Below are 14,776 nucleotides of genomic sequence, written 5' to 3' on the forward strand. Positions count from 1 at the left end.
ATTAGATTGTGTAAGAATTGTTACTAAATAAAGAGACCCCGAAAGGTTTTATTGACGGTTGGACACATTGACGCTCGATAGCTCACGACGAGTTCTCGACCGGGAATCGAATATAAATAGGCCACTCTGGCCGACCGCCAATCAAGGCTGCGTATGTGATGGGTCGTCTCTATCCGATGATTTGCCGCAAAAGCAAATTATCCCTCCGTCACAAGGTAACCTTGTATAAAACGTGCATACGTCCCATTATGACATACGCCAGCGTCGTATTCGCCCATCGCCCTCACAGCTCCTACAGGAGCTTTCAAGTCCTGCAGAACAAATTTATGCGTATGACCACGGACAGTCCGTGGTTCATGCGCAACGTAGATCTCCACCGAGACCTCGATCTTCCCACCATAGCCCAGTACATGAAAACATTATCAAAGACCTACTTTGAAAATGCAGTCCGACACCCCAACCCCCTAGTGGTCGAGGCGTCCACTTATACCCCCGTCCCCGACGTCGAACCAAAGCGGCGACGTCCGAAGCATGTCCTTGACGACCCTGACGACAAAATAACTACCGACAACGTGTCCCAACAACACACACACACGCAACATACACAGCGTCTTCGCCGGCGAAGACGAGGGCCCCGATTTCTGACGTCATCCGGACGTGGATCCTTACCACGGTCACGGGGGCGATCGGACTAAATAATGATTAGTCCAAAAGTCCACCAACAGTCAGATTAACGTCGAACCGAGCCGAGGTCCGAGTCCTCGCAGGAGGCACCCTCGGGTCGACGTCTCCCACTTCCCCCCCGATGTCGTCGAGCCCTGGGGCTCTTCTCATGGCGAGCTTTCGCGCTCGCCCCACTCCCCCGGTGACGCCGTAGCAACCCCTTAGGTGGTTATCGGCAAGTGTCCTTCCGAAAAAGCAAAAAAAAGACCGCCAATCAGTCGACTCGGAGCATTGAAACTAGAAACATCTCGTCTTTTATTGTGAAGAACATCCTGAAACCTCAAGAACGGTGTCGCTACCCCCACCACGGGCTACGACTACCTGAACACGGTGGAACTCACGACCGGAGTGCGTAGCAGACGAGCGCCGACCAGCGCACGAGACAGAGCTCCAACTCTGTCTCAGAACATAAGGCAGAGGGTCACTGGGTGGCGGCGTTTAGCGCAGGCCGAGCTCTTTCGCCAATGGCGAGAGAGGCTCGAGTCACCCGGTGCCGGTCTGCGGACTATTGACGGGATTCGCCCCGTGCTTCAGCAGTGGGTGGAGAGAAGACACGGGGTGATGACCTTCCACCTTGCGCAGGTGCTTTCAGGACACGGTTGTTTTGGAAAGTACCTGTGCAAGATTGCCGGTAGGGAACCTACCGAGGAGTGCCACGAGTGCGGCTGCGCTGTGGACACGGCGCAACATACGCTTGCCGATTGCCCGAGCTGGGCGGTGCAGCGGGCCGCACTCGTGGCGGTAGTGGGACAAGACCTCTCCCTGCCGGCTGTGGTCAGGGCCATGGCCGGCAGTGAGACGTCTTGGGATGCGATAGTCTCGTTCTGCGAAGACGTGATGACGCAGAAGGAGGCAGCGGAGCGGCTGAGAGAGGATGCCGTGGACTCCCAGCCGATCCGCCGCAGGAGAGTCGGGCGCAGGCGGCTTGCACAAGACCGCCGCCTGCCCCCATAAGGAGGACCTCCGGGCGATAGATGCGGGGACATTTACCGCCCGTGGGAGATAGGTCCTCGTGCTGGAAGGCGCACTCTGTGTTCTAAGTGCGCCTTTGGCGAATGAGGGGGCACGAAATGCCCCCGGAGAAGGGTCCGCCGTAGCGGACGCCGCTGGCTGGGTCGCGGTCGTGTGCGAAAGCGTTCCCGTAACCCAGTCACCAGGCGAAGTTTTTGAACACCGTGGGGTTTAGTCGGTAAGAGTCCGACATAACCATTGCACCTCCCCGGGTGTGTTGGTATCCATGAGGATTCCCCACGTAAAAAAAAAAAAAAAAAGGGTTCTTATACCTGCCTTATTTCGCGCCTCGTCACCCTGTGGGACACGTTCCCTTGGCGTTGGTTCGGCATAAACGCCGACGCGCCGCAACAAATGGTATAACTAGGAGACTTATGTCTAAAAAGAAAAAAAACGGTTGGTTAGATTACTGTGAATCCTTAGATCCCCGCTCTCCCTCGTCCTCAGTCTGGAATAAAATTAAGCGTTTCCGGAACTCTGTTACATCTACAGATCCTTCATCGAACGATACAAATATCTGGCTTGAAGCCTTTGCAGATAAACTTGCTCCTCCGTATGTCCCTTGTGAAAGTAGCTGTACTCCTTCCTCATCTTTATTATCTGGCAATGAAATGGATGCCACATTTTCGTTTGATGAACTTCAAAGAGTTCTTTCAAGTCTTAAAGATTCAGCCCCTGGGGCCGATGGCATACCGTATTCCTTTTTGGTAAAACTTAACGAAAAAGCGAAACATTTTTACCTTGATTTGATCAACAGTTTTTTTTTAACAGGAATAGTCCCGGAATCTTGGAGAACTCAAGTCATAATCCCAATACGAAAACATGGTAAAGACCCCATGGATCCGATACAATTGAGGCCAACCAAAGGTTCAATGAAATTATTCATAGTAACTGGCCCGAGTACCTTACCATCTATACGGATGCCTCAAAATTATCTCTGTCTGGTTGCGTTGGCGTAGCATGTTGGATACCAAAATACAAAATTGGTATTCAATTCAAGTGTCCCCCACAATCTTCAGTATTTACTGGAGAGTCTATAGGTATATTGGAAGCAATCCTCTTTGTGGAAGCCCATAACATAAAACGAACATTAGTACTGACTGACTCCTTAAGCTGCTTACAAGCACTAAAGGATAATCCGTTTCGCTCTAAGATGAGAATCTCCATCATATTAAGGATAAGAGAGGTATTGCAAACATGTCAGCAGAAAGGCCTTACCGTTGTGTTAGGATGGGTTCCAGGTCACTCAGGCATCATTGGTAATGAGACAGCTGACGCCTGGGCTAAACTTGCAACCGAATCGGGTTCTATGACCTATTTTAAAATCCACCCGCAAGACCTTCGTTGCTTAGCAAAATCAGACTTGGAGAAATCTTGGAACTCAGTGTGGGTCGAATCAAAATCGGTTAAAGGAAAACAATATGCTTCAATCCAGCCTAATATCCCCCGAAAACCTTGGTTCTTTATTCATAAAAAATCTGTTCGCTGGGTCACGTCAACTATCAGTCGTCTACGGATTGGACATGCTTGTACCCCAGTACATTTGACAAAAATAAGAGTTCGAGATCATTCTCTGTGTGAGTGTGGCCTGGACGAAAGATCAGTCTCACATATCCTTTTTCCTGCCCGAAATTGCCCTTTAATCTGTATGATATACTTCCTTCTAAAATTCCTCGTCCCTTAAATGTCGAGTGTGTGTTAATGTCAGTGTATAGTGGGTATGTTAAATATCTATGCAAATTTATTAAAATTAACAAATTAAAACTATGATTTTTATATTTTGGATATAAAATTTGAATTCTATTTTATCTTCAAATGATTGTTAAATTCATGCGTACTTAGTTCATTTCACTAACAACTACTATTGCAGGTCGAAGTTATGAAATAGACATTTCTTTTTCTTTACTGACCACTCTAGTTCGTGCCTTTTCCAAGCTAGACAAGACACTGGCAAAGTACATTGTGCTGTTTTGGCACTACGAAAAGCCATAAATCAAAAGAAGAAGAAGAAGACTATTATGGAGTTTGGGTTAAAGTGGCTTTGGCAGGTAAACGGTACTAAAGGGGCTTTTAGCTCGTTTTTATTATGAAATATTTGGAAATGAATTTGGAATTATTATTATTGCAAGGACTGCATTTGTCTTGTCTATTCTTGTCTTTGTTGACAAATTATTATTAAATTCCAATATTTTAGGTAATTATGTAGTTCAATTAAGGCTTCATTCAAAATCTTAGGACAATTAATAATACCCGTCGTTAGTAGTCGTTACTGCAAACAATTAAATCATTGTCAGCGTTTTGAAGGTTATTAATATTGGAACCTAAGATTAAATTCAATGTACGTATATACAGAATACCTAAACAATAAAATACTTAAAAATCCACCTTAAGATACACCTTTGAAATATCTGTCGTGATCGATGTTCCTATCATTGAATTTCAACTTCTGACGTATACCTTTCTACCATGTATGGAGGGTAGAGGTAAGGAGAGTCATCTTATATGGGAGAAAAGTTGAAAAAGTGTCCAGTTGTTGCGCTAAATAACAGTTCAAAAATCCTCCACAATGGCGCTGGTGGATGCACAGGGTATGGTATGAATGTAGCAATCGTAGATGAATTGAAGTATGCCGAGTTAAAAAAATTAATGTCATTATCGACTAAAGTAGTTAATTATTGAGAATTTCAACAACTTACGTTGTACAAAATATTGTGGTAAATATAACCTTACTTCCTTGTATCTCCATACTTCCTTGTTTATTTTTCAAGCCTACTCTAACAATATTTATATTTGGCGCTTCTTTTAAGAGTTACCCTGATGCAAATGTGGCGCCATCCTAATTTAATACATTTTGACGACACTTTTTCATATACACAGATGACTCTCCTTACCTCTACCCTCCATACTACCATGTAAGAATTAAAAATCCAGATAATTAATTTACTTGGTAAACCTAGCAACACCAATTATTCTTGTGTCAGTACTCAGTATTCTGTATATTTTGTAAATTAACATTATTGAAGCCCCTGCGATGTTGAAAAAAACGGCAATGAAACATTGGTTTTCTAAAGAAGATTTATAAATATAAAGTTGAAGATTTCCTATACTTTATCTCCAAGAACGACCTTTTCGAAAATCAAATTGATTTGTAAAATGTTATATTTTTCAATGAAAAGTTCTAACAGTTGTTCAAAAATTTTAGCCATGCAAGAAGAAAGAGCAATTGGTCTATAAGAATCAGTTTTCCAGTCATTCGGATTGGTGAATTATACTGCCACAAGGAATTCAAAATCATTAAAACAGCACATTTACAATTGTCATTTTAAAGCTTTAACATCTTATATGGAATACCGTCGAATCCAAAACTCTTTTATTTGCTAAATTTAATTCTTGATATGTAAATGGCTTGATAAAAAAGTCACTATTGTAACACTACTGAACACAAAGGTGACACAACAGTATCAAAAGTAAACTTTTAAGAAATGCATATGTCTAATTGGGTATTTTGTGGTTAATATTATATTTATAAATGTTGCCAACTAAGTACTCTTTCTCTATTTAAAACAATTTATTTATTTTTTATTTTTTTTATTTAGATATTTTCTCCTTTTTTTTTAAATTTTGATCATTGTTCAACTCTTTATCATCATCAATAACCTTAGAACAAATATTATGATTCCATCATGGAAATGGAATTATTTGTTTACTAAGTTTTTTTTGTATTTTTACTTTAGACCCTGCTTTATAGACATAAAGCAGGTTAATCACCAATGAGCATGCAGAATTTTATTAAATCATCATATGAATCTTAGAGGATTATTAAATTCAAAAATAACAATAAATTATTAGCAAATATTTCATATGCTTTTCAATTTACAAGTTATGGATTAATTTTCCTTGGAATATATTGTCTAGGTTTAGGCTGTTAACTTTTTTATTTTTAAATTTATTTTTATTGTTACAGGTAAAAACTTCCCATTGAGTCATCAACCGCACTCCAATCTATACTTATAATAAAACTGCAACTGGAAGTTTTCTGTACATTTAATATATTAAAAATTATAATTTTTTATTTTTTATACAAAATTATGACCGGGGGAAGCTCTATAATCGATACTGAGTCCAAAACAGATTTATATTTAATTTTTGTCCGTCTATCCGGGCATCATGTGAAAACTACTGAACGGATTTAAATAAAATTTGGTAGTGATAGCTGATATTCCCGGTCAACATATAGGATACTTTTTATCTGGATAAAAAGTATCCACTTTTTATCTGGATAAAAAGTATCCCATAATGGATAAGTTTCCTCGGGGGAATGGGATGAAATTCGTACCATCCTACTAATATTATTAATGAGAAAGTTTGTAAATATGGATGTATGAATGACAACTTACTAACTCAGTATACCACGTACAATAATAGTAGCTACACACAGCTAGCCACAATGATTATGATTTTAGCATCAGATGTATTCTAGCTTCTCGATAGACTCATTTGCGGACGAATTCGCGAGGGTCCGCTAGTAACAAGATAAAACACAGTTGTGAGATATAAAACTTTTGGCTTCCAAATATGTAATCCTACAGTAGTTTTTTGTCCACCGTTTAAAAGAATTAAATCATTTTCTTGTATACATTCTAACACATTGCTGCCCTCTTTTATTTGTTGAAGAAGATTCCCTAACCGTATTTAAAGTATTCAAGTAACCAGCAATCAACATCTCTTGATTTAATTAAATTATTAAGTTTTTCTTGTGTAAATATTGGTAAATAATTGACAGAACTCTGATAACTAACAATAAATATTTGTTTATTTAAATAGGTAAAAGATATAGCAATCCGACCATCATGAAAAATGTTAATAACTTTAAAGCATTAATTACACATTTGTTTATTGTTTATAATTACACAAATAGTGTTCTATTTGTGGGAACAATTATAGCCAACCTCTCTGAGTTTTTACATTTTCTAAATTTAGCTATACGGACATATACCTGAGGCAACGGAGACACTTCTTGACTGGATAGATGTATGGTCTCACCTCAAACCACTAGCTGTTCAACTCTACACTCTCGCGCAGGACACAGCATGAAAAAGTTATAGAAACGGTTTTAGTAGGCTGCAATTGAAAAGAATTATCGGCCTTAATTTTTCACGTGAAACTTCTCACACTGACAATATTTTTAGAATTATCTCTAGCAGAATAGATTTGATAGTTACTATAAAGCTCTATTGGAACGTGTACAATATCGCCAGCTGGTTTTCCTTTTTAGATTTTTCTAAGATTTTTTTTTTAGTTCGGCTGCATTTGTAAGCCCTGGTCGCTCGAACAATACGCCTATTTTATATCTGTTTTCTTAATAATTGTTTTTCCTTTTGTTATAACTTCACCAATAGGTTTTATATTATCTATACTCTCGTAAAAAACAATGTATTCAAAATCAGCACCATTTTAAGGGTAATGTCTTCCATAATTAGTAATTTTAAACGGAATGTACTCATTGGTGTTTCTGTCGAAGCTTCTGTGAACACCGAAGATTCTCTTACAGAATCTTCAGTGTTCACAGAATTTTCTTCTCTCTTTCGGATTCTTCTTTTTTTACGTTATTTCCGACTCCTTTACATAATAACAAAAGATACCTATATAAAAGTATTCGAAATAGATATTTAAAAAGCGCGCCTAGAAGCCTCGAAAGATCCCGACTTTTTTTCTCCGGTTTCCGAATTCCGCTTCCGCATCTGTACGTTTACGGCCGTGGATTCCAGTTATTTAAGGCCTCATTGACAGAGATGTAAACACTTATATAGAGGATAGATAATTATTACAAATCACAGATATAGAAATACACAATGAGATGATGAATAAAGGAGTCAAATGTTTAATGAAGTGCAAATATTAACCAAAGATATAATGTCGAAGCAATAAATGAAGATGTCAGCAATGGCGTTCTAATTTAAAATTTAAGGCAAAATTTTTAAATCGTGCGCCCTGAATTTGAGGGCTCGACCTGTTTTTCCTTTTGTTATAACTTCACCAATAGGTTTTATATTATCTATACTCTCGTAAAAAACAATGTATTCAAAATCAGCACCATTTTAAGGGTAATGTCTTCCATAATTAGTAATTTTAAACGGAATGTACTCATTGGTGTTTCTGTCGAAGCTTCTGTGAACACCGAAGATTCTCTTACAGAATCTTCAGTGTTCACAGAATTTTCTTCTCTCTTTCGGATTCTTCTTTTTTTACGTTATTTCCGACTCCTTTACATAATAACAAAAGATACCTATATAAAAGTATTCGAAATAGATATTTAAAAAGCGCGCCTAGAAGCCTCGAAAGATCCCGACTTTTTTTCTCCGGTTTCCAAATTCCGCTTCCGCATCTGTACGTTTACGGCCGTGGATTCCAGTTATTTAAGGCCTCATTGACAGAGATGTAAACACTTATATAGAGGATAGATAATTATTACAAATCACAGATATAGAAATACACAATGAGATGATGAATAAAGGAGTCAAATGTTTAATGAAGTGCAAATATTAACCAAAGATATAATGTCGAAGCAATAAATGAAGATGTCAGCAATGGCGTTCTAATTTAAAATTTAAGGCAAAATTTTTAAATCGTGCGCCCTGAATTTGAGGGCTCGACCTCTCCCGGGCGGGGGGTTGTTAGGAAGTGCCCTACTCCACTGGTATCCTTTTTTTCTGGAGGAAATGTCTAGATTTTGAAAAAAAAAAATATTTATAACTCATACAATTTGAGGTTATGTTTATCTTTTACTACTATATACTACTATAGACTATAGGGAACGCCTCGCTCCGCTCGGCTCCGAGTGGTTCAATAATGTTCTAACCTAACCTAGTTTTTTGAATTGCATTTTGACCTATATGGTAATTATTATCCAGTGACATATACCTTTTTGACAGGCTATAGGGAACGCCTTGGTCCGCTCCGCTCAGCTCGTGAGTGGTTCCATAACTTTTTACCTAATCTAACCTAGTTTTTTAAATGCATTTACACAAACGCATATAATGAATTAATTATTAATATAGCGTGTATGCGGGGTAATAAGACCTCTTGACTTTAACTTTTATTTAAAGTTGCGTTTTTAAAACCAAAATAACCTCAATTTTTTTTTCATTGTTTATTTTCACAAAAACTACGCATTTCCACAGAAAAAGAAAAGCAGTTCTATCGATACGACACCTCAAAACAATAAAATTCAGTTTCGCAAAGTTTTTACGATATCATTGAATTTCATTAATTAACGAAATCAACTAAATATAGGCTATTAGTCTAGTCGACAAGTTGAAAATGGTACAAAATAGAGATACTGCTCTTAAAATTAATATGTGTGTAATTATTGGATCCGGAATGAAGCCTAGAAATATGTGCCAAAAGCGTGTGTAGCACATAAAAATTTTATCCAATACATATTTCATTAATTAATAATATTTAAGAAATTTGAAAAAAGATTCTGAAAGATGAGTAAATTTCCAATAAAAATCCCAACTGCCGAAATGTAGGTAATGCAAAATGGGATTTAAAAAAAATATCTTTGACTTCATGCTTTTTACGATATAACGACCTACTTACGACTCAATTTAAGTTAAGGACCGGTAACCAAAATTGGATCTAATTGATACCTACTGTACGAACATATAAAAATTTTCGGCACCGACTTGATTTGAACCTGCGACTCTGACTGGCAATCGCGGCCTTTCCGATTGCCAGCATCCAGATCGCAGTTTCAAATCCTGTCGGTTCCGAATTTTTTATATATGCATTTTAAATTTATATACAAAATGATAATTCCTCCAGATAAGTGTAGGTAAAAACACTCATAAAATTATAAAAGTACCTAATTTGTGACCATACTCACCATATCGCTTGGAACATTGTTAAAAATTAAGGTATAAAGCAAAACCAATTCATAAATTCAAAATGACATAAAATTAAATAAATGAAACATTATCTAAAACATGAATAATGGGTATGCTACCCACAGTAGTGCTACCCACAATGGATAGACATATTTTTCAATGTATTTTCTTGTCAGCTAAATATACGAAGCCTACAATAATATAATAGTACTAGTTGTACCCTGCCACGCTTCGCTGTGGCATATTGTAATTGAATGGTTGAGAAAAATAGATAAAAGCAATCCTTGATACGTATTATATATCATGCTAAAATTTCAGCCCGATCATTGCAGAACTTTTTGAGTTTTTGAAGCGTACACAAACCAACATAACATTTTTATGTTTATATAGATATGTGTTTTAGCACTAAAGATGTCCCTCCTACTTCCAGAGGCAACCAGTATTATTTGGAAATTATAGATAGTTGCAATCATTGACTGCAACTCTTACATAGACTCTTCCGCACTTAAAGTTTTAGTTGCACCTATTAAAGCATTTTGTGGCCAAGCATGTCCAGGGAAGTCTCTACTACCCCCATGCCTATTTAAGCTGCTAAGCTGCGTTCTAGTCCGAAGGGTGTTATTTCTTAGGATGTGTTCCTTGCATGGCATTCAAAGTGTTCCTCTGTTTATGTGACAAATTGTTTTTCACTAACCATTAACCTAATTTAATATAAATTAGGTTAATGGTTAGTGAAAAACAATTGTGTGGTAACCACCACAGCTTGGTCCATCATTTATTACTATAAAAAACTTAATAACCTAATTATAACCATATATTATACTAATTATATAAATAATTTTAACGCCCCCACAATCTCCTCTAGGGCTAAAATTTTTCGAAATCTGATAGTAAGTGACCTTAATTTAACAAACATGAAACTTTTATTAAATTTTAAGTCTGTGGGAATTTTAGTTTAAAATTTTCATTTTTTTTCATTCGCACCCCCGTAACCGATTTTGTGATTTAAACTTCATTCAATACATTCTTGTTTGCTCGTAACATAGCCCAAAAAAAATTCTGTCCAAATTTCATGTCTAAAAGAGTTAAAATTCCAAATTTAGTTTTTTATAATTTTTTCTAATCATTAACGCCCCAGCGAAGATATATACACTTCTATAGATATATATACACTTCGGAGATTTAACACTTATAAAAAAGTTAGCCTATCCAGTCAATGTATCCTCTACATGGATGCAAAATTTCCATTAAATCGGATGTATAGTTTAATAGTTTTAACGGAACAACCGAAAAAACTCTATAGATTTATATATTAGTATAGATATAGATAAAAATAATGTAAAAATTCACCACCACCATCACGATCTATCACGAGGAAGTACAGCTTCTCGTGATCGTCCTTATTATAACGCAGCGGCGCGCGCGCAGTGGTGATTTCTGTGGTCTTATGAGTGGCTGTTTCCAATTTGATCCCCGGCATGGACAATTTGTGGAATTCATAATTATAAAATTTTCTTTGGTCTGGTCTAATTAGTTGTTTCGGGCGCCCCAGTATGTGATTACGTTATGCGAGAGTCAAGGATGTGTATGAGTGTGAAGAGAGGCACATCTCTTTTAGTTTTTATAATACATAACTCATTTTTAAAACGCATAGAAGTAAAGATAGACGATGTAAACCGTGCTATGACGCTAGTGTCTCACTGGTTTACTGTCAATCTTTTAAATGGTAAAAAAACTATATGTATGAAACAGAATAGAGGATATAAAGTTTCTTGATAACATAGAAGGGAATAACTGGCAATTTTCAAAATCGAATCTGATATTAGAATTTTGGATACATAAGTCTATTGCGATGACCAACCCGCCAGCCCAGCGTGGTTATTACCGGGCAAATCTTTGTATGAATGGAGAAAAGAAAGCCACAGCCCATATCCAAATTTCCCCACTCTCAGCTCTGCACCGCTTCGCTTGCCCAGCTTCGCGTTGAAATCCCCCATCACAACACTGTAGGGTGGACTTGATTTGAACCTGCGACTCTCTGACTGGCAATCGCGGCCTTTTCGATTGCCAGCATCCAGGTCGCAGTTTCAAATCCTGTCGGTCCCGAATTTTTTCTATATGCATTTTAAATTTATATACAAAATGAAAATTCCTCCAGATAAGTGTAGGTAAAAACACTCATAAAATTATGCTCTCAGCTCTGCACCGCTTCGCTTGCCCAGCTTCGCGTTGAAATCCCCCATCACAACACTGTAGGGTGGACTGTGCGGCCGACTTTATGGAGAAGGAGGGGTCTCTCTCTCTCCTCTTTATGATGAACTCCTTCTTCGAAAAGCGGCCGCACAGGAAATAGATCTGGCTGAGCCCCGATGGTTCGACGAGAAATGAGATCGACTTCATCATGTCGACCAAACGGCATATATTCAATGATGTCTTTGTGATCAACAGGGTGAAAACCGGGAGCGATCATCGTATGGTAAGAGGCGCATTGAATACAAATGTGAAGCTGGAAAGGGTCAGACTGGTAAAGTCTACGCTCCGGCCTACTCGTGCTCATAACCCCGAGAGCTTTCAACTGGAACTGCAAAACCGGTTTGATTGCCTGGACTGCGATTCTGTGGACGATCTTAACAACAGGCTCGTGAAAACTGTCCATACGGTTGGGTCCAAGTTCTTTAAGACCCACCGTAAATATAGAACCAAAAAGTTCTCAGCCCATACACTCGGGCTTATGGAGAAGAGACAAGAAATTAGACTACAGTCTTCTAAAGATGAGTCGGCGTATTAATAGACAGATCTCGAAGTTGCAGACCAAAAACTTGCGAGACTTTAACACAGAAAATTAAAGTCGCCAGCACAACAAAGGCTCGAAAGTGTTCGCAAGAGATCTGTCTGACAGAGCCTGTTGACACGCCTGAAGACTGACAATGGTAGTCTCATTTCCTCTAAACCAGAGATCCTGAGTGAAGTTGAGAAATTCTATGGACAGTTATACACCTCAACACAAAAGCCTCTTGAAAATTTGGCTAAAGACCCTAGAGCCAAATTGACCCGACACTTCACTGAAGATATCCCGGACGTCAGCCTTTACGAGATAAGTATGGCTCTCAAACAACTTAAGAACAGCAAGGCACCGGGTGATGACGGAATCACAGCAGAACTCCTGAAAGCGGGTGGAAAACCGATACTTAAAGTCCTTCAGGGGTTGTTCAATTCCGTCATTCATCAAGGCACAACGCCAGAGGCATGGCACAGGAGCGTGGTGGTTCTGTTCTTCAAAAAAGGTGATAATACCTTGCTGAAGAACTACAGACCTATGTCGCTGTTGAGCCATGTCTACAAGTTGTTCTCGAGAGTCATTACGAATCGTCTCGCGAAGAGGTTCGACGACTTCCAGCCTCCCGAACAAGCCGGTTTCCGAAAGGGCTTTAGTACCATAAACCACATACATACGCTGCGGCAGGTTATACAGAAGACTTATGTATAGAGAGGCTTTCTCATAGAATGGACTATGAGAAAGCCTTAGATTCGGTGGAAACCTGGGCTGTGTTAAGGTCACTGCAGAGATGCCGAATTGACTACCGGTACATCGAAGTTTTGAAGTGTTTGTACAAAAACGCCACTATGTCAGTCCGTATACAGGATCAGACTACGAAACCGATCCAACTGCAGCGAGGAGTGCGACAGGGAGATGTTATCTCCCCGAAGCTGTTTACCGCTGCGTTGGAGGACGTCTGGATTGGAACGGGCTTGGCATCAATTAATTAACGGCGAGTACATCACTCAACTTCGGTTTGCCGACGATGACGACTATGACTACATATAGTGGTAGAGACTCTGGGAGACCTTAATACGATGCTCAGTGACCTCAGCAGAGTTTCTCAACAGGTTGGCCTTAGAATGAACATGAGCAAGACGAAGATAATGTCTAATGCTCATTTTCCGCTTCAACTAGTAATCGCTGAGACCACTGCACTCGAAATTGTTGACGAATACGTATACCTAGGACACACGATCCAGTTAGGTAGGTCCAATTTCGAGAAGGAAGTTAACCGCCGAATCCAACTCGGATGGGCAGCGTTCGGAAAGCTTCGTGACATCTTTTCTAGAACTAGAGTTACCGACATAGCTCAGCGAGTCGCGAAGCTGAAATGGCAATGGGCGGGGCACATAGCTCGGAGAACCGATGGACGTTGGGGTCTTAAGGTGCTGGAATGGCGACCCCGCACCGGTAAACGCAGCGTAGGTCGGCCCCCAACGAGGTGGATAGATGACATCAGGCGAGTAGCTGGGAGTGGAATTGTGCAAATGGAATTGTGAAAAAGCATTGTGAAACTCCCTAAAAAAGACCTATGTCCCCCAGTGGACCTCAATTGATTGAGATGATGATGATGATGATGATTACCATGTAGCAAGATGCCTACAGTCAAGAATCAAACATGTTTACTACTAGAACATCGAGGTCGTTAAAGACACAATCTAAATAAGAATACGCGTGTATAACTCGTAGGGCTAAGATACGTACATCGAGATAGATATTTTAACCCTTTTTAGTCAAACAAAAATGACGAGAAAATGGTAGCCACAATTTAATATCGTGTCGTACATGTCAACCGTACTGCTTACCGTCAGGTCAGGTGGAATATATTTTACCAAATGTGCGGAAGATTGATAAAAACATAATGATTGTGGTGGTAGAGTCACTACAAACAGACATACTTGACGTTTCAAAAATGTTGTGTACTTGAAATAAATGAATTTTGATTTTTTTTGAACTTTTACTAGGACCTATGGAGAAGGAAGCTGGAGGGAGTCATCCGCGCGAAGATGGGCCCCATGTACAACACGGACCTTTTCTCCGCGGCGGGGAACTTCGGCCGGCTTTGGGAGTTAGCTAGCTCGACGGGAGAAAGCCACAAAGGGGCAAAGATAAAAGTGTAAATTTGTAGGGAGTCAAGAAGGCAGACCGGGCGTCCTCCCGCGATTCAACCCATATAACCACGAGGCGGGTGGGGGTTTGTTCTATTCTGATAGGAGGCTTTGGCCGTGGTTACCACCGTACCGAGAAAGACGTGCTATACAAATTAACGTTCCGATACGATGCTACGTAGAAACCGGTTAGGGGTAGGCATGGGTTTTATATAACTGCTACA

The sequence above is a fragment of the Pararge aegeria genome, chromosome Z (genome assembly GCF_905163445.1).
Source record: "Pararge aegeria chromosome Z, ilParAegt1.1, whole genome shotgun sequence".
NCBI lineage: Eukaryota > Metazoa > Arthropoda > Insecta > Lepidoptera > Nymphalidae > Pararge > Pararge aegeria.